This window comes from Scyliorhinus torazame, chromosome 10 (genome assembly GCF_047496885.1).
Source record: "Scyliorhinus torazame isolate Kashiwa2021f chromosome 10, sScyTor2.1, whole genome shotgun sequence".
Taxonomy (NCBI): Eukaryota; Metazoa; Chordata; class Chondrichthyes; order Carcharhiniformes; family Scyliorhinidae; genus Scyliorhinus; species Scyliorhinus torazame.
The window spans coordinates 256,566,640-256,587,303 of NC_092716.1; the positions used below are offsets into that span (position 1 = coordinate 256,566,640).

At 47.9% G+C, this 20,664-nt stretch overlaps 1 protein-coding gene across 1 annotated transcript in view; it reads right to left on the reverse strand.

Annotated features, from left to right (window-relative positions):
* nav2a (neuron navigator 2a) overlaps window positions 1–20,664 on the reverse strand; it is a 1,224,858-nt gene that overhangs the window by 664,948 nt on the left and 539,246 nt on the right. The window lies entirely within an intron of this gene.

The window sequence follows — 20,664 nt, forward strand, 5'->3', positions numbered from 1 at the left end:
TCAGTAGGTCTATAAAGGGAGGATTAAAGAGATAGGCAACACCCACATTAAAACTGGGACAAAAAAAATGCCCATAGATTCAAGCCACACTATCCTGTAAATCCTGTTCCAGATTACTGCAGTGCAGTGTCATATTTCGAAATAGTTGATTAGCCGTTTTGTACCACCGTGCAATGTCGATCAGCGATTAGTTGAAAATGTGTTCAGGTTAGTGTGACTAAATGACATATGTGTCACACAAGCTGTAATCCTTTTGTAAATTGAATGAATGAATGCGAAATGAATACAAAATTAGATCCAGCTTTCAATGCCCTTAAACAAAATATGCATTTGGAACTCGAAAGCCAAGTTATTTTTAAGACAGGGAGAGTAATCATCGGCAAATATAGCTCTGCACTTGTTTTAAACCATGGTATTTGGCATTTCAACCCTCTTTATATAAATAAACTTGAACTAGTAAACTACGTTAATGGTTTATTCCAGTAATGTCACTGTAAAACCAACTCAAAATTCTATCTTTTTTCTGCTCACAATGTTCATGCTTTACACGACAAATTATAAAATGCATTGGATTAATCCAATTGGTTACCAATGATAGGTGTGTCCAGAACCAGGGGTCACAGCCTGAGGATTCAGGGTAAACCATTTCAGACAGAGATAAGGAGACATTTCTTCACCCAAAGAACGGTGAGCCTGTGGAATTCATTACCACAGGAAGTAGTTGATGCTAAAACTTTGAATATATTCAAGAGGCGGCTGGATAGAGCACTTGGGGAGAATGGGATCAAAGGCTATGGGGAGAAAGCAGGATCAGGCTATTGAGTTGGATGATCAGCCATGAGCGTGATGAATGGCGGAGCAGGCTCGAAGGGCCAAAAAGCCTCCTGCTCCTATCTTCTATGTATCTATATGTGTCTATGATCTTTTTACAATAGTTGAATCCTATCAACTATTTGGAACTGTTCTCATTAAGTTTTCAGATATATGTGCTTCTGCATGTTTTTCTAAGCTGTTTTTTGATTTTTTTAATGTATGAAACATTGGTAAATATTTGTTTCTACAAAGACAGTTTCTTATCAGCTTCGTACCTGGGATACAGTTTATACAGCATTCTTTGTTAAAGGACCTGCTCAAGCACTGATTGATTTCTGACATATTTTAATAAGTGCAAATAGGTTTTGCTCACTGGGAACCACATGACAAAGGGAACACAGTCAGTATCATTAAGAATCGCAATTTGGATGATATTTTTAACTTTTTACTATAAACCTCACAACTCCTGGATTTGGTTCCATTAATCCAGGTTGGCAGCTATTTATAATGTTCTGGCTCCTTCACTAAAACCCGAATGATTCCTGATTTCTACTCACCATCCAGCCTCAGTTCACAACTTTCCTCAGGAGGAACAGAACATTTTCTCACTTGTATTTCTTTCAAGCTTTATTCTACGTTAAAAAAAAACTTTTCTTCGCTGCTCCATTCATTTTGACTGTGACACGTGACAACGGGATCAATTCAGCGGCCTCAATGTGCTCGAGCGAGAGCACGAGGCCGGTGAGACACGGGAGAGGCTCAGTACAGGTCCTACCTTACATCACCTAATATAGGTGCAACAGTGGTTTACCACATTCACCCCCTGTTAAAATTGAGTCCGGCGGGGGTGGTGGAGAACTATATACAGCAATGAATCTATATTTACAGTATTTGAGCAGGAAAAAAAATGTCTTTTGAAGTCTGGCGGACCAGTTAGAGGTTTAACCGGTCCGGTGCCTTGATGTTCCGCTGGGAGCGACGTAGTGGTGGCAGCGATGTCGATGCTGGCCCGATGTTCGGTGACTCCGGGAGCGTGCCAAAATCCTCTTCCTCCTCGGGCGTGGCAGGGGAAGGACAGATGGTCCTGGTCGGGTTAATGCTGGGAGCGTTGGGGGAGGGGAGGGTGGCACCGGGCCGGAGAGGTGTGTGCGTGTGGAACCTGCTGGTGCCAGGTCCCTGAGGGAGACAGTATCCTGGCGGCCGTCGGGGTATGCCACGTAGGCAATTTGCATGGAGCAATTGCACCCTCTCCACCAACGGGGCCGCCTTGTGGAGTCGGACGTGCCTACGGAGTAGGACTGGTTCTGGAGCCGCGAGCCAGGTCGGGAGCGACACCCCGGATGTAGACTTCCTGGGGAAGGCAAAAAGACGTTCATGGGGTGTGTTGTTAGTGGCGGTACACAGCAGTGACCGAATGGAGTGGAGTGCATCAGGGAGGACCTCCTGCCAGCGAGAGGCTGGGAGGTTCCTGGACTGTAGGGCCAGTTGGATGGCCCTCCATACCGTCCAGTTCTCCCTCTCTACCTGCCCGTTTCCCCGGGGGTTGTAGCTGGTTGTCCTGCTGGAGGTGATACCCCTGCTGAGCAGGAACTGACGCAGCTCATCACTCGTGAATGAGGATCCCCTGTCACTGTGGGCGTCGGCGGGGAAACTGAACAGAGCGAAGATAGAGTTTAGCGCTTTGATGACGGTGGCAGATGTCATATCAGGGCATGGGATGGCGAAGGGGAATCTGGAGTTTTCATCAACCACACTGAGAATATACGTGTTTCGGTCGGTGGAGGGGAGGGGCCCTTTGAAATCCACGCTGAGGCGTTCAAAGGGGCAGAAGGCCTTCGCCAGGCGCACACGGTCCGGCCGGTAGAAGTGGGGCTTGCACTCCGCACAGACGTGGCAGTCCCTGGTGATTGTCTGTACTTCCCTTATGGACAATAAGGGAATAGTGTAGATGGGCTTTAGAGTGGTTTCACAGGTCGGCGCAACATCGAGGGCCGAAGGGCCTGTACTGCGCTGTAATGTTCTATGTTCCTCGATGGAGTAGGGCAGATTGCGAGCCTTGACAAAATGATACAACCATGTGACTCCCAGGTGACAAAGGCTGTAGTGCAGGGCCCGGAGTTGGTCTACTTGTGCGCTGGCACATGTACCTCGGGATAGGGCATCTGGGGGCTCGTTGAGTTTGCCGGGGCGATACAAAATCTCGTAATTATCGGTGGAGAGCTCGATCCTCCACCTCAAGATATTATCGTTTTTGATCTTGCCCCGCTGTGTGTTATTGAACATGAAGGCTACCGACCGTTGGTCAGTGAGGAGGGTGAATCTCCTGCCGGACAGGTAATGCCTCCAATGCCGCACAGCCTCAACAATAGCTTGGGCCTCTTTTTCGGCGGATGAGTGCCGAATTCCTGATGCATGAAGTGTGGGGGAGAAGAATGCCACAGGTCTGCCTGCCTGATTGAGGGTGGTGGCTAGGGCGATGTCTGATGCGTCGCTCTCTACTTGAAAGGGCAGTGTCTCATCTACTGTGTGCATCCCGGCCTTGGTGATATCGGCTCTGATACGGGCGAAGGCCTGTTGTGCTCGGCCGCCAGGGGAATGTGCGTGGACTGTATGAGTGGGTGGGCCTTGTCCGCATAGTTTGGGACCCACTGGTCGTAATATGAGAAGAATCCCAGGCAGCATTTGAGGTCCTTGGGGGAGCTCCATGAGGGGGCGCATGCGATCGGGATCGGGCCCCAAAACTCCGTTCTGGACCACATACCGAGGATGGCTAAGCGGGTCGTGCTGAACACGCACTTCTCCTTGTTGTAGGTGAGGTTGAGGAGAGTGGCGGTGTGGAGAAATTTGGCAAGGTTGGCATCGTGGTCCTGCTGGTCATGGCCGCAGGTGGTGACATTGTCTAGGTACGGGAAGGTGGCCCCCAAACCGTACCTGTCGACCATTCGGTCCATCTCCCTTTGGAAGACCGAGACCCCGTTAGTGACGCCGAAGGGAACACTGAGGAAGTGATAGAGACGGCCGTCTGCCTCAAAAGCAGTGCATGGACTGTCCGATTTACGAATGGGGAGTTGGTGGTAGGCAGATTTGAGGTCTACCGTTGAGAAGACCCGGCACTGTGCAATCTGATTGACCATATCAGATATGCGTGGGAGGGGGTACGCGTCGAGCTGCGTGTATCGATTGATCGTCTAGCTGTAGTCCACGACCATTCTGTGGTTCTCCCCAGTTTTAACGACTACCACTTGGGCTCTCCAGGGGCTGTTGCTGGCCTCGCTGATGCCCCCCCGAAGCAGCCGCTGGACCTTGGACCTGATGAAGGTCCTGTCCTGGGTGCTATACCGTCTGTTCCTGGTGGCGACAGGTTTGCAATCCGGGGTTAGATTTGCGAAGAGAGAAGGCGGATCGACCTTTAGGATTGCAAGGCTGCACACACTGAGGGGTGGTAGGGGCCCGCCGAGTTTGAGGGTTAGGCTCTGGAGATTGCACTGGAAGTCCAGGCCTAGTAGTAGAGCAGCGCAGAGGTTAGGGAGGACGTAGAGGCGGAAGCTGCTGAATTCTACGCCCTGGACCGTGAGTGTGACTGTGCAGAACCCCCGGATAGCGACGGAATGGGATCCGGAGGCCAGGGAGATTCTTTGGTTGGCGGGGTGTACCGCGAGGGAGCAGCGCCTTACCGTATCCGGGTGTCTGAAGCTTTCGGTGCTCCCGGAGTCCAGCAGGCAAGAGGTCACCTGGCTGTTGATTTTCACGCAGGTCGATGCGGTGGCCAGGTTGTGTGGACGAGACTGGTCGACCGTCACTGAGGCGAGTCGTGGTCGGTTGTCGCTGCCGTTGGATGATGGGGAGCCTAGGGGGCCCAGGTCCTGGAATGCTGTCAGTGTCCATGCCCCGTGGGGGAGACAAGATGGCGGCACTTGAAGATCCTGCGGGGGACAAAATGGCGGCGCCCATGGGCTGTACGTTGCGGGGGTTAGACAAGATGGTGGCGCCCATGGGCCGCACGTAGACTGAGGGGGAGAAGATGGCGTCGCCCACTGGCCGCGCATGGACCGGGGAGATGAAGATGGCGAGGCCCATTGTGTGTAGACAAGGGGGGTGGGGGCGATAGCGGCGACTGCGCGGGTCTGGCACACCGCAGCGAAGTGGCCCTTTTTGCCGCAAGCCTTGCAAAGGGACGCTCGGGCAGGGCAGTGTTGGCGAGGGTGCTTCTGCTGGCCGCAGAAATAACATCGGGGACCCCCGGGGTTTGCTGTCTGGCGGGTGGCATAGGTGTACTGGCTGGGTAAGGCCCCCGCTGGGGCGGCCGTCTGTGGGGTCCACGATGCGTAGGGGGGGTGGGTCGCGTGGCTGGGTGTGCGTGGGCAGGGCATTCTGGGTGTGGGGGAAGGGGGACGGGGAGATCAATGCGGGAATGGAGGGTCCCGGGGTGGAAGCCACCGCTGGCTGTCAATCTGACACCCTCTCCCAATTCCTTACTGATTTTGAACTGTATGGACGGTATTTTGGACCCTGCAGAACTATCCCTAGTGGTGCTGCTAGTAGGCCAGGCAGCCAGACGGCGGAGACAGGGCAGCGTCGACAGAGACTCGAGGCGGCAGCCTATGTGCCAGGCCCCCCCCCAACACCCTGAGGACTCGGCCACCCGCCAGGCCAGGGAGCGACCCAGAAGGGGTGGCCCGCGACGGCCCCGAGTGTACAAGCGTCGCTGGTCATTTCAGCAGATGACGGACAAATGACGAAAGGGCAGCATGGTAGCATTGTGAACCAGGTTCAATTCCGGCTTGGGTCACTGTCTGTGCGGAGTCTGCACATCCTCCCCGTGTGTGCGTGGGTTTCCTCCGGGTGCTCCGGTTTCCTCCCACAGTCCAAAGATGTGCAGGTTAGGTGGATTGGCCATGATAAATTGCCCTTGGTGTCCAAAATTGCCCTTAGTGTTGGGTGGGGTTACTGGGTTATGGGGATAGGGTGGAGGTCGGGTCGGGTGCTCTTTCCAAGAGCCGGTGCAGACTCTATGGGCCGAATGGCCTCCTTCTGCACTGTAAATTCTTTGAAAAATGACGGATAGCACGTGACACAGGAGGCTCCGCCTCAACAAGGAGATGTTGCGGCACCTGTGTCATGTCCTTGCAGACTTGGCACCACATGGAGAAGGAATACACCCGCTCTCCGTGGCCCTGAACCTTTACGCCTTGGGATCCTTCCAGAGCTCATGGGGGACCCGTTAGACAGGCTATGGGTACTGATAATATTCCGGCAATAGTACTGAAAACCTGTACTCCAGAACTTACCGCATCCCTAGCCAAGCTGTTACAGTACAGCTGCAACACTGGCATCTACCTGGCAATGTGGAAAATTGCCCAGGTGTGTTCTGTACACAAGGAACAGGCAAAATCAAACCCAACTAATTATCGTCCTATCAGTCTCCTCTCCATCATCAGCAAAGTGATGGGAGGACTCATTAACAGTGCTATCAAACGGCACTTACTCGGCAATGGGCTGGTGCTGTCGGCTGGAGGACCGGTGGAAGAATGGACATGTGGCCAGTGGGAGGGCTGGGTCATTCAGTATGGCAATAACAGTCTGATAGTCCATCTGGATGGGGCCCGGTGGATCCTCACTTCTGTGGCATATGGCAATCTCCTCGTTGGTGACCAGTCGGTCGTCGGCCACCCCCGGAGCCTCCACGGCCCGTTCTTCGAAGATGGTGAAGATTCTGATGTCTGGCACCCCGCCACCAGTCTGGGCCCTTTCCTGATGGTTGTGCGACAACTCTTCCTACGGGGACAGAGAGAGCATCATTTGCCACATGCGTGGTTCAGCGCGGTGGGGGGGGGGGCGTGGCTGGGGAGGGGTTTGGGGGGAAACTGATTCGGGATGAGGTTTGGGGAGGGGGCAGCCAGGACGCAGCGCAGTACTGTGCAGAGCGGTGCCAGGTGCAGGCTCATGGGCGTGCTGGGGGGGTGGAATGCCAGCTCACCTGTGCGGGCTTGTGTAAGTCATTGACCTTCTTACAGCACTGGGCACCGGTCCTCCTGGTCACGCAGCTGCCATTTCATCCTGAAGGCACTGGCTGCCCTGTGGCTCACCCAACTGACGCTCGGGGGAACAGGACATCCTTCCTGGCCTCGACCACCTCCCGGAGTCTCCCCAAGTCTGCATCCCCGAAACGTGTCTCGCTGCCATGGCTGTGAGCTGAGTGAGGTTGGTTGTACAAGTGCTGTTTAAGTGTTGCTCTACCTTGTTAGTGGGGGGCTGGAGTGCGGTCCCGGTGAATCAGTTGGTGAGCCTTCATTTGCGGTGTGAAGCCCGTGAGGCCTCCTTAAGTGGACCAATTAACGTTGTATTGTGGTGACGGTCTCGCCAGGCCAAGCAGCAGGAACCTCGCAGCAATTCCCGCTCGCAACCACACTTAGAAACATTTTGCAAGAATTGCTCCCATCAATTTAATTCCTGCCTTTAGATCCTATGCTCCCTGGACTTCAACAAGCGCTCTGGTCCTATTACTGTTCCTTCCATCGCCCACACAATGTGTAGGTCTGGCATCTCTTCAAACTCTTTCACCCACTCCACCCTTCTGTTGTGGCTATCTTCCCCATGAGTGTGATTTAATGGGACTGTTAGCCGCGGGCGCATATCCCGTAACGGTTGCTAATTATCATGCGAGGGCTTTGTGCCTTTTGTAAGGGCCATGAAGAATCCAGCACGAGTTTTAAGGATACAAAATAATAATGTTTATTTACTATAACAATATATACATAACAGTAGCAGTAACTTCCCTTGCTACCTTCTCCTTCCTGCTGGTTCCTGAACTGGCCAGCTTATTTATACTTGGAGTTTCTCCGCCCCCCCTCATTGGGGAAGTTCATACTCCCCTAGGATTGTGGGATAGTCATTAGTCCCCAGCCAATCGTAAGTAGGCAGGTTATAACAGTGCCGGCGCGATTTCAGAACACGATCTTCCTTTGTCCTTTTTATATGGGTCGTGTAGTGCCCCCTTGTGGTAATGCCACCTCTGAGTGTCCTGATTGCCCATTGGTTGTGTCCTGTTCTAATGACCCATTGGTTGTGTGTCTGTATGTCATGATATCTCTGGTGCTCCCTCTAGTGGTTACTTAGTTGTAGTGTATAACCCCTTGTGTATATACAGTGATGCATATCACTACATTGCTTATGCACATCATTACAATCCGTTGTCATTGACTGTGACCTCCCCTGCTCCCCCTCCTGTGACCACCACATTCCCCAATCCAGCTTCACTGACCTGTGCCCAGGGATCCAACAGCAATGCTCAGACTGGGCCTTGGATCATTATGGGCAGCAGCCACTGCTCTCGTGGTGAAGACAGCCTTTGATTGACTGGAGTGGGAATTCCACTCCACAGTTGGGTGGCTCGATTGAGCAGACAAGGCCCATCGCTGGCTAGTTAATGTGAATTCAATAATAATCGGCAATTAAAAATCTAATGGTGATCATGAAACCATTGTCGATCGTCTTAAAAACCCATCTGGCTTGTGACCTTTAGGGAAGGAAATCTGCCGTCCTTACCTGGTGCGGCCTACATGTGACTCCAGACCCACAGCGATGTGGTTGACTCTTAACTGCCCTCAGGAATTGGCAATAAACGCTGGCCCAGCCGACGACACCCACATCCCATAAAATAAAATTTAAAAGCCTTGCTGTGAATGGATACGGGCAGCACAGATTTGGATGAACTCAAGATGACAAGCAATGGGGAAGACAGATGTGTGAGGACAACACTGGAAGGTCGTGTCCGGAGGTAACAAATTCAAGGATGAGGATTTCTGCAGTGGATGAGCTGAGACAGAGATGGAGACATGTGGTGATGCACCGATCAAAAGAGTTAACTGTATCGCCGAATCTTTACCTCATTGAGAAAGAGCACAAGTATCCTGTATCCAAAACCCTTTATCGAAGAAACAATGAGTAACTGGGCAGTCCATGCACGGCAGCCTTTCTATTCCTGCAACAAAATCTGCATAGCTTCTTTCCCCAGGCACGTTTTGCAATATACAAAGAGAACTAAACTCTCAAGCTTCAAATAAAGGAATCTCAAAAGAAACCATCTGCTCTCCCAGTCGTTGGATTAATTGTGCCAAAAGCATGATTACCATTCTAACTGGTGCACTGCTGATCAGGGACATATACTGAGACTCACGAGCACAGAACTCAATTATTTTTATTTTTGGTAACAGAATTTAAATGCACTGGGAACAGCACTAATAAATATCCCATACTGACAACAGCAGAGTAGTTAAAATTCTCAGACTACTAAAGATTAGGAGGTGCCCATACAATATGTTGCTTTGTATCGTACCGTCGGCTATGACTCTGATGTTAATAGCCCAGGTATAATTCTGTAGCCTGGCTCCAAAGTTCCAGGCAAGTCAAAAGTAAATGCCACGATGGAAAGTACACTGGAAGGACAAAAGTGTCAGTGTACAAATGAGTCAGCCAGGAGCTGGCACATGCAGTCTTCTGTCTTCAGATGAGAAGAAGGTGAACATGCATTACCTCCCTTCCAAGTTAAATACTGCTTGCAAATCCACATATATTAAGACACAAGCACAATAAATACTGCAAACTTACAAACCAGCTGTAGCAACATTTAATGGCACTGTAAAGAGCTTCAAACTTACAACTGTTATAACACTCATAGGATTATCGTAGGATTCAACATTACATGGAAATGTGATTACAACTGCAACGGTGCAACAGGAATGTGATGCTGCACCTCCTCACTGAACTTCAATTTTCTCTCAGAGTCATAGAGCAGAATTTTATGACCACCATCTGACAAGCACAGGGCTGGAGAATGCGGCGAGCTGTTCAAACATCCATTGACTTCGGCAAGGTTGGACAATCCTGCCAGCGGGAGGGGCCATAAAATTACACCCTTAGAGTCAAGAGGCTATTCACACCATCAAGACCAGGCCAGCTCTTTGATCAATCTCTTTTTAAAAAATGTATTTTATTACAAACATGTATCAAAACAGGTTACAGCAAATAAACACCCTGGGAATACTACCCAGAAACCAACTATACAGTCTGTACAGATATTTTCCCTTATTCACCCCCCTTCCTTGGTCACAAAAACATCTCCCACCTTTTCACAAACATCCCCCACCTTTTCCTGATCAATCTCATTGCCCAGCTCCTTTCCCTGTAAGTTTATTTCCCTCAAGTTCCCACCAATTTCCTTCTGAAATAATCAATTGTCTCCGTTTCCAACACTCTCAAATGCAGCAGGTTTCAGGTCTTTACACTTTACTGTGTAATCTCCCCCACATCTTTTGCCAAAAACCTTAAGGCTTGTGTCCTATAGCCCTTGTACCATCAGCTGATGGGAGCAGCTGTCATGATGATGGATGAAAAACCTGAAATTACTTACAGACATACTGAACTTTTAAATAAGAATTGTGGTTCTAAAAATTGACACATCAGCCAGAGATGGCTGAGAATGTAAATTCCAAGACTGGCTGAGTTGCTGGTAGGTGACACAAAGAGAGAGAGAACGGAATCACACCCTACCTCCAGACTAAGATACATCAAAAGTACGAAAGCCATACAGAAACTAACTGCCATCTTCTTTGGAGATAATGGGAGCTGATTATCATCTCAGCGGGAATGATATCCCGTGAGCAATGTCCCAGACCGATTTGTGGATTTTCACCTTCCAGGAATATACAAAGGCTGGGATAAAAGCCAGTTGAAAAACTTGGTCAGGGTCAGCCGGTGCTGGGTGTGTCAGTGTGTGACACAGGAGGAAGGACACAGCAGAGACCTGCAAAGGTTTTGCAAGCGGTGCTCTCTCTTGCTGAAGCAAACCAAGTCAGCAAACCCCCAGCTGAAAAGGACACAGGGCAACTTCGCAGCCAAACGCAGAACACGGAATCTTGAAGCCCACCATTCTTCTGCTGAAGTCAGTGCGACTGGAATCGCGAGTCACAACGGCTGCAACATTCCAACATCTACTCTTCAAAGACTGATTTGTATATTTTTCTTCATTACTTTTGTACTGAATTTTCATTTCTAGGATGTGTGACAATATATGCATGTGTTTTGTCATTTTTCTTGCATTTAGTAGCTAATAAACTCACTCTTTCTCTTACTCAAGAATGCTTTGCTAAATTATCTCTTTTTAAAACATAAATATTGGGCTGGGAAAAGGAATCCTTAAGGGAAGGGATCCTTTTTAAGACCAATCTTGTTGCATCCAACTGAGGGGGTTGAATAAAGAAAGAGAAACAGTTCTCACCCCTCCTCACCACACATAACAAATTTGGGGAATCTTGCCTGCGAAACAATGGTTGTACAGCTTAACAGCTTTTCTTTACAACATTAGCCAGTCATTATCTTGTACATCTCTATCACAACTCTCCTCAATCTCCTTTGCTCCAAGCATAACAAATCCAGCTTCTCCAACCTAACAACGAAGGTTAAATTTCCCATCCCTGGCCTGGAACCATTCTCGTACTATAGGACCACAGAGAATCTAAGGTTTCAGAAAGGCCATCAACCCATTGTGTACGCAACGGCCAAATAAATAAATAAATAAACTAGCCGCTCATTTTAATCCCACTTTCCAGCACCTCGTTCATAGCCATGCAGGTTAGATACAGATTCAGGTACCTTTTAAATAACCTGAGCATGTCAACCTCAACCACCAACTGGGATAGTGAATCCCAGATTACATTACATAGACGTCATTACATAGAACATACAGTGCAGAAGGAGGCCATTCGGCCCATCGAGTCTGCACCGACCCACATTAATCCCTCACTTCCACCTTATCCCCGCAACCCAATAACCCCTCCCAACCCTTATGGACACTACGGGTAATTTATCATGGCCAATCCACCTAACCTGCACGTCTTTGGACTGTGGGAGGAAACTGGAGCACCCGGAGGAAACCCACGCGGACACGGGGAGAACGTGCAAACTCCGCACAGACAGTGACCCAGCGGGGAATCGAACCTGGGACCCTGGCGCTGTGAAGCCACAGTGCTAATCACTTGTGCTACCGTGCTGCCCACAACCCTCTGGGCCCTTCTAGCAAACAAGTAAATCTATGTCCCCTGGTAATTGATCCCTCAGCCAGGGCAAACAAGTCTTTCCTGTCCACTCTTTCTACATTCTTCAGAATTTTGAACACCTCAATTAGATCACCCCTGATTAATTGATTGATTGATTGATTGTCACATGTACAGAATTACAGTGAAAAGTATTTTTTTGCAGCCAAGGGAACGTACGTACACAGTAGACAAAAGAATAATCGACAAAGTACAATGACAAATAGTGATTGGTTACCTCAGCCTCTATTCCATGGAAAATAACCCTAGCCTATCCAATCTCTCCTCGTAGCTGCAATTTCCAAGCCCGGACAACATCCGTGTAAATCTCCTGTGCACTCGTCTCCAGAGAAATTATGTGCTTCCTGTAATGTGGTGATCAGAACTGTACATGACATTCACGCTTTGGCCTAACCAGTGTTTTATACAGTTCCATCTTTACATCCTTGTGTTTCTATTCAATACCTCGTCCAATAAAGAGAAGCATTCCGTATGCTTTCATGACCACCTTGTCTACCTGTCCTGCCACCTTCAGGGACCTGTGGACATGCACTCCAAGGTCTCTCACATCCTTTGGTAAATCTCCTCTGAACTCAAGGAACTTCATATCCTTCTTAAAGTGTGCTGATCAGAACTGGACCCAAGTTTTTAGTTGTGCCCGAACGGTTCAGCATAACCTCTGCTTTGTACTCAACAATTCTGTTTTTGAGGCCCAAGATCCCAGAAGCTCTGTTAACTCCTCTCTCAATATCTCTTGCTACCTTCAAAAACCTACACACATGCATCACCAGGACCCTTTGTTCCTTGACACACTTAGAACTGGGTCATTAAGTCTATATCCGCATCCCTCGTGCCAAAACACCTCACACCTCTCTTCCCCGTGCCTGCCCATCCTGCTAGCTTATCTATGTTCTGTTGCAGTTTATGGATATCATTTGCATTGCCTGCCAAAAGGCATCTCCACATCATGCCAAAAGTTTGGTATCGTTGGCAAAATTAGAAATTTTACTCGGTATTCCAATATCCACTTAATTTGTTTATATCCAAAAAGCATTTGAATAGAACCAAAATCGCCCTGACTGATGAGGAACATCACTGTATACCATTCTCCAGTCTGAATAAATCAACCACTCAAGACTCACTGAGTGTGATTTTGCGCCCTCGTCCACCATCAGCGAAAATGGTGAAGCCAGCGCAAATTCTAGTGAGAATTGGGAAATGGGAATCTCCTTTCTCGAGGTTCCATGCCCTCAGCGGTGACGTAATGAGGTTCGCGCCCCCATAGGACAAGGAAGTGCACATACTGGCGGGCGCTTCCAACGAGCTCCTTGAAGGCTGCCAGCTGCTTGGAACGTCTCAGGGAATTACAATGCTGTATAAATGAAATTAGCTCAAAGAAAATGTTGAACATTGAGTCAATACCTCAAATCCAAGCACCTAACACAAGACCTCATAGCACTTCACCCCCTCCACCCAAATACCTTCTTTAATTTTATTGAACCCCCAAACATTTTGTCCTGGATGGAATTTGTAGTGAAAACGTGAAGATCCCCTGGCTGATTGGCCTGTCCACCAACTGCAAGAGTAAATGGACACATGAAATTACTGCCAATTTCCTCCTTAATGGCTTTAATTGTCCGCTTAATTGGCAGCATGCATACTTCTGACTCCCGTTTGCACCTGCCAACCACAATGTTGCCCATGAGCACAATAGCGTCAGGATGTGTGACCGACATCCCCCCCCTCACGATACCAGCTTGGGCGTGTACCTGCACAATCAATGTAAAATTCTGCCATTATGTGTTCTGGCCTTGACATGTGTATCCAATCTACACCACCCTTTTTGGCCCAAATAAAGCCCCACCTTTTTTGTTACTACCTGCTTACTATTTACATGCCACTGGAATATTTTGGGGTTCTCTTTTACGTTAATTGCTGTACTAATCTCATATTCTCTCTTTGTCAGTCTTATTTTCCTCTCACTTCCCCTCTCAAAGCTATTTTATTTGAGCTGGTTCTCACTTGAAGAATCACCTGACACGTATCAAAAATCTTTTTTTTGTTTCGTTGAGTTCTGTATCTCACTTATCATCCAAGGAGTCCTGACTTTGGTTCCCCTACCTTTCACCTCTGTGACATTGTACCTGTCCTACACCTGGGACATCTCCTCCTTAAAGATTACCCTTTACCTTTACAGCTTTTCCTGTCAGTGTTTGGTTTAATTTGACCCTGGCTGGATCCCCTCACAACTCACTGAAGTTCGCGCTCTTCCAATTTAGAAGTTTACTTTAGATTGTTCCTTGCTCCTCTCCATTACTAATCTAAATATTATGATACACTGATCAGTCTTAGTTAAGTATTTCCCCATAGATGTTTGGCCAACCTCACCCCCCAGCATCAGATGCAACAACGCAAACACACATACAAACATATGAATGAGGAGAAGGAGTAGCCACTCAAACCTTCGAGCCTGCTCCATGATTTAATAAGATCATTGTTAACCTGATAGTAACCTCAAATCCACATTCCCGCCTACCTCTGATCAGCTTTCACCTCCTTGCTTATCAATAATCTATCTACCTCTGCCTTAAAACAGAGAAACATAGAAAATAGAGCAGGAGGAGGCCATTCGGAGCTTCGAGCCTGATCCACCATTCATTATGTTCATGGCAGACCATCAAGTTCAATACCCTGATCCCTTTAGCCCCAAGAGTTGTATCTAATTCCTTCTTGAAATTACACAATGTTTTGGTCTCAACTACATTCTGTGGGAGTGAATTCCACAGATTCACCGCTCTCTGGGTGAGGAAATTTCTCCTCACCTCAGTCCTAAATGGTTTATCCCATATCCTCAAACTATGAGGACTCCCCCACAATCAGGAACATTCTTTCTGAATCTACCCTGTTTAATCCTGTTAGAATTTTGTAAGTTTCTATGAGATCCCCTCGCACTCGTCTAAACTCCAATGAATATAATTCTAACCAATTTAGTCTCTCCTCATATGACAGTCCCGCCATCCCAGGAATCAGCCTGGTAAACCTTCGTTGCACTCCCTCCATAGCAAGAACATCCTTCCTCAGATAAGGACACCAAAACAGCACACAATACTCCAGGTGTGGCCTCACCAATGCCCTGTACAATTGCAGTAAAACATCCCTATTCCTATACTTAAATCCTCTCACTATGAAGGCCAATATATAATTTGCTTTCTTTACTGCCTGCTGTACCTGCACGCTTACTTTCAGCGACGGGTACACAAGGACACCAAGGTCTCGCTGAGTATCCGCCTCTCTCAATTTACACCCATTCAAATAATAATCTGCCTTCCTATTTTTGCTACCAAAGCGGATAACCTCACATTTATCCACATTATACTGCATCCGCCATGCATGTGCCCACTCACTCAGCCTGTCCAAATCACGTTGAAGCATCTCTGCATCCTCCTCACAGCTCACCCTCCCACCCAACTTGTGTCATCTGCAAATTTAAAAATAATACATTTAGTTCGCTCGCCCAAATCATTCATATATAATGTGAACAGTTGGGGTTCTAGCTCAGATCCTTGTGGTACCCCACTAGTCACTGCCTTCCAATCAGAAAAAGACCCATTTATTACAACTTTTTGCTTCCTGTCTGCTAACCAGCTTTTTATCCATCTCAAGACATGACCAGTAATCCCATGCACTTTAACTTTACATATTAATCTGCTATGTGAGACCTTGTCGAAAGCCTTCTGAAAGTCTAAATAAACCACAACCACGTTCTCCCTGGTCAACTCTACTGTTACACCTTCAAAGAATTCCAGTAGATTTATCAAGCATATTTTTCCTTTCGCATATCCATGCTGACTTTGTCTGATTACACCACTGCTTTCCAAATGTTGTGCTATGAAATCTTTGATAATCAACTCCAGCAACTCCCCTACTACCGGCGTGAGGCTCACTGGTCTGTAATTCCCTGTTTTCTCTCTACCTCCCTTTTTGAACATTTTCAAAGACTCTGCTTGACTGCCTTTTGAGGAAGTGCGTTCCAAAGACTCACAACCCTCTGAGAGAAAAAACATTCTCCTCATACCTGTCCTAAATGGGTGATTCCTAGTTCTAGAATCTTGCACAAGAGCAAATATCCTCCCCACATTGACCCTGTCAAGAATACCCAAGATCTTGTATGTTTCAATCAAGTCGCCTCTTCTAAACTCCAGCAGATACGAGCCAGCCTGTCCAACCTTTCCTCATGAGACAATGCCCCCATTCCAGCTCTTAGTCTGGTAAACCTTCTCTGGGCTGCTATCGGCAATATAGTTCCAAGTCAGGATAGTGTGTGACTTGGAGAGGAGCCTGCAGGTGGTGGTGTTCCCATGCACCTGCTGCCCTTGTCCTCTAGGTGGTAGAGGTTGTGGGTTTGGCAGATACTGTTGAACGAGCTTTGGTGAGCTGCTGCAGTGCATCTTATAGATAGCACATACAGCTGCTACTGTGCATCGATGGTGGAGGGGTGAATATTTATTGTGGTGAATGGGGTGCCAATAAAGCAGGCTGCTTGCCCAAGATGGTGTCGAGCTTTTTGAGTGTTGTTGGAGATGCACCCATCTATCTTTCTCTCATTATTCGTTGGTCTACAGAATACACCCCAGTTGCATGATCATACCCTTTTGGCTTGAGAACTCTAACCAAATGGCCTTGCCCCCTCAAGCACATCCGCTCTTTCCAACACTCCAAGATCTTTCTTAATCAGTATTGCCACACAATCTCCCTTCTTGCTTCCGTCTTTTCTGAACACTTTGTATCCTTGAATATTGTGAGCTCCCATTTTTAAGCAACATTACTGTTATTGCCATCACAACATACTGGCAAACAGCTATTTGTGCCAGTAGCTCACCAACCTTAGTCACCATGCTTTGTGCCTTCATATGCATGCATTCTAAACTATCTTTGTAGTACTCCTGAGTCTTCGCCTATCTACTTCCTCTCTAGTACTTTCCAACACTCTCACTCCTTTATAGTACCTCATTCTGCTTTTCCACTTCCCACCTTCTGCCATACACACTGGTGAACGTCACGGTCCGAATATCGGTCCCAGTCCTGTTAAGGTGCAACCCACCCCTATTGAATAAGTGCCTCCTGCCCCAATCCTGGTCCTAATGCCCTCAAAATCTGAATCCGCTCTCCTGCACCATGCCTCAAGCAACACATCAATCCTCCCTATCTTCCTGCTGCTACTCCCCTTAGCATGTGGCACTGGGAGTAATCCAGAGGTTTATTAATACCTTCACACTCCAGCATTTTAACTGCCTCCTTAGCTCCTGCAAAATCTGACCATAGGAGATCAATATCTGTTTTCTCTCTGTCACTGGTACCGGCTCACTCCCTGCCCCCTTCAGAATATTCTGCACCGTCTCTGTGACATCCTTTATCCTGACGCTAGGGAGGCACCACCCCATGCTAGTCTCACAATGACGGTTACACAAATGCCTGTCTCCCAGATAATGGGATCTCCAATAACAACTGTATTTCTACTTTTCACTGTTTTCTCCTTGCCCATTGTTGCTGTGGTCTGAACTCCTTCAAAGTGTCATCGCTGTCAGCAGTCTCCAGTATTGAGTAGCGGTTTCAGAGTGCCACACACCCCAAAGACTCTTGTACTTGCTACTCTTCTGGATGGCGACCTACCTGCTATAAAGAACAAAGAAAATTACAGCACAGGAACAGGCCCTTCAGCCCTCCAAGCCTGCACCGTCAATGCTGCCCGTCTGAACTAAAAACCCCTACCCTTCTGGGGATCATATCCCTCTATTCCCATGCTATTCATGTATTTGTCAAGACGACCCTTAAATGTCACTATCGTCCCTGCTTCCACCACCTCCTCCGGCAGCGAGTTCCAGGCTCCCACAACCCTCTGTGTAAAAAACTTGCCTCATACATCTCCTTAAACCTTTTCCCTCGCACCTTAAACCTATGCCCCCTCGTAATTGACTCTTTCACCCTTAAAAAGCTCTGACTATCCACTCTGACCAAGCCCCTCAGAATCTTGTAGACTTCTATCAGGTCGCCCCTCAACTTCCATCGTTCTAGTGAGAACAAACCAAGTTTCTCCAACCTCTCCTCATAGCTAATGCCCTCCATACCAGGCAACATCCTGGTAAACCTCTTCTGTACCCTCTCCAAAGCCTCCCCATCCTTCTGGTAGTATGGTGACCAGAATTGAACACTATATTCCAAGTGTGGCCTAACTAAGTATAAAGCTGCAATTTTTAAACTCAATGCCCCGGCCAATGAAGGCAAGCATTCCGTATGACTCCTTGACTACCTTCTCCACATGCAATGCCACTTTCACTGATCTGTGTACCTGTACACCCAGATCCCTCTGCCTATCAATACTCTTAAGGGTTCTGCCATTTACTGTGTATTTCCCACCTGAATTAGACCTTCTATGTTGAACTCTCTCTGCCTGTTGGGTGGCCACCGCCTGAAAAATATGGTATGGGAAATTCTCAGCCTCCCTTATGCTCCACAATAACTCCAGCTGTGCCTCAGGCTTGAGCTCAAGTAGCTGGAAACACTTCAGATTCACTTGGTTATCCAGCAGACAAGAGGCAACCTGAAGTTCCTACATGCGCAGAAATGAAAATAACAGGGGCAATATTTTCTGGCCCCATCCTAGCAGTACGCAGCGTGGGAGATTCGATGGCCAAGGCAAACGTTCATTGATTTTCAGTGGGACTGGACGATACCAGCGTTGGGCAACACTAGGAAATCCCACCCCAGGCCTCAGCTGCCCATGTTAAAAAATCTCCAATCCCTCTTTAATAATCTAGTTAGCACCTTGTTTACATTTTGATTAATGCCTCTAGATCTGTTCTGTATTAATATACTTATTATTAATTCATGTACTGTTTTTCTTACCCCATTGAAATTTTAATTTCATGGCTCCTAATTTAAACCTTCATCCTGCAGTTTACTCTCTTGCTCTTACTTTGACAAGTGGCCCTCTGCAATACCCTCAGGATGATGTGCGAGAAACTAAATAAAATGTATTTGAAAATGTCAATACCCCTAAAAAGATACCGATACATCGTTGTTGGAAGCAAATTTCACTGAACCATACTTACCAACAAGTACTGAACTCTAATTTTCACTGAACTTTTTATTCTTTCAAGGGATGTTGGCTTTGCTGACTAGACCAGCGTTTATTGGCAATCCTTAGTTCATAGATTATCGTAGAATTTACAGTGTAGAAGGAGGCCATTCGGCCCATCGAGTCTGCACCAGCTCTTGGAAAGAGCACCCTACCCAAGGTCAACACCTCCACCCTATCCCCATAACCCAGTAACCCCACCCAACACTAAGGGCAATTTTGGACACTAAAGGCAATTTATCATGGCCAATCCACCTAACCTGCACATCTTTGGACTGTGGGAGGAAACCGGAGCACCCGGAGGAAACCCACGCACACACGGGGAGGATGTGTAGACTCCGCACAGACAGTGACCCAAGCCGGAATCGAATTTGAGACCCTGGAGCTGTGAAGCATTTGTGCTATCCACAATGCTACCGTGCTGCCCAAAGAGAAGGTGGTGGTGAGCTGCCTTCTTGAACCGCTGCAGTCCATGTGGCGTAAGTACACCCACTGTGCTGTTAGGGAGGGAATTCCAGGTTTATGACTCAGCGAAGTCAGGATGGTGAGTGGCTTGGAGGAGAACTTGCAGATGGTGATGTTCCCATATATCTGCTGTCTTTTCCCTCTGGATGGTAACGGTCACAGGTTTGGTAGGTGCTATCAAAGGAGCCTTGGAGAGTTGCTGCAGTGCATCTGGTAGATGTACACACTGCCGCCATTGTGTGTTAGTGATGGGGGGAGTGAATGTTGAGGTGATAAATGGGGTGCCAATCAAGTGGGCTGCTTTTTCTTGGATAGTGTTAACCTTCTTCAGTGTTGTTGGAGCTACACTCATCCAGGCATTTCACTCCTTGTGCCTTCTAAATGGAAGATCGGCTCTGCGGAGTCAGGAGGTGAGTTTCTTACTGCAGGAACCTCAGCCTCTGACCTGCTCAGTATTTATATTTACTTAGGGCGGCACGATAACACAGTGGTTCGCACTGTTGTTCACAGCGCCAGGGTCCCAGGTTCGATTCCCGGCTTGGGTCACTGTCCCTGTGGAGTCTGCACTTTCTCCCCGTGTCTGCGTGGGTTTCCTCCGGGTGCTCCGGTTTCCTCCCACAAGTCCCGAAAGACGTGCTTGTTAGGTGAATTGGACATTTTGAATTCTCCCTCCGTGTACCCGAACAGGCGCCGGAATGTGGCGACGAGGGGATTTTCACAGTAACTTCATTGCAGTGTTAATGTAAGCCTACTTATGACAATAATAAAGATTATTCTTATTATGAGCATCATTAAAGGAGGAGAGACAGGTGGAGAGGTACAGGGATGCCCCACCAGAGTTTAGGGCTCTAACCAATGGCTGCCAATGGTAGACTGATTAAAATGATGGATGTGCAAAAGGTCAGAATTGGAGAAGCACAGAGATCTCAGAGGGGTTTGCGGCCGGAAGAAGTTTCAGCAACAGGGGGATAAAAACAAGGACGAGAATTTTTAAATTGAGGAGTCGTAGGGGGTAGGTCAGCAAACATGGGAATAAAGGGTGGGCAGGTGCAAGTTAGGATAGGAGAGGTGTCGAACTAACTGCACACTTGTAGCTGGAAATGCAAATGAAGAAAATAAGCATTTAAGTCTACCTATCAGGGATGAGAGTGGCTTTATGAT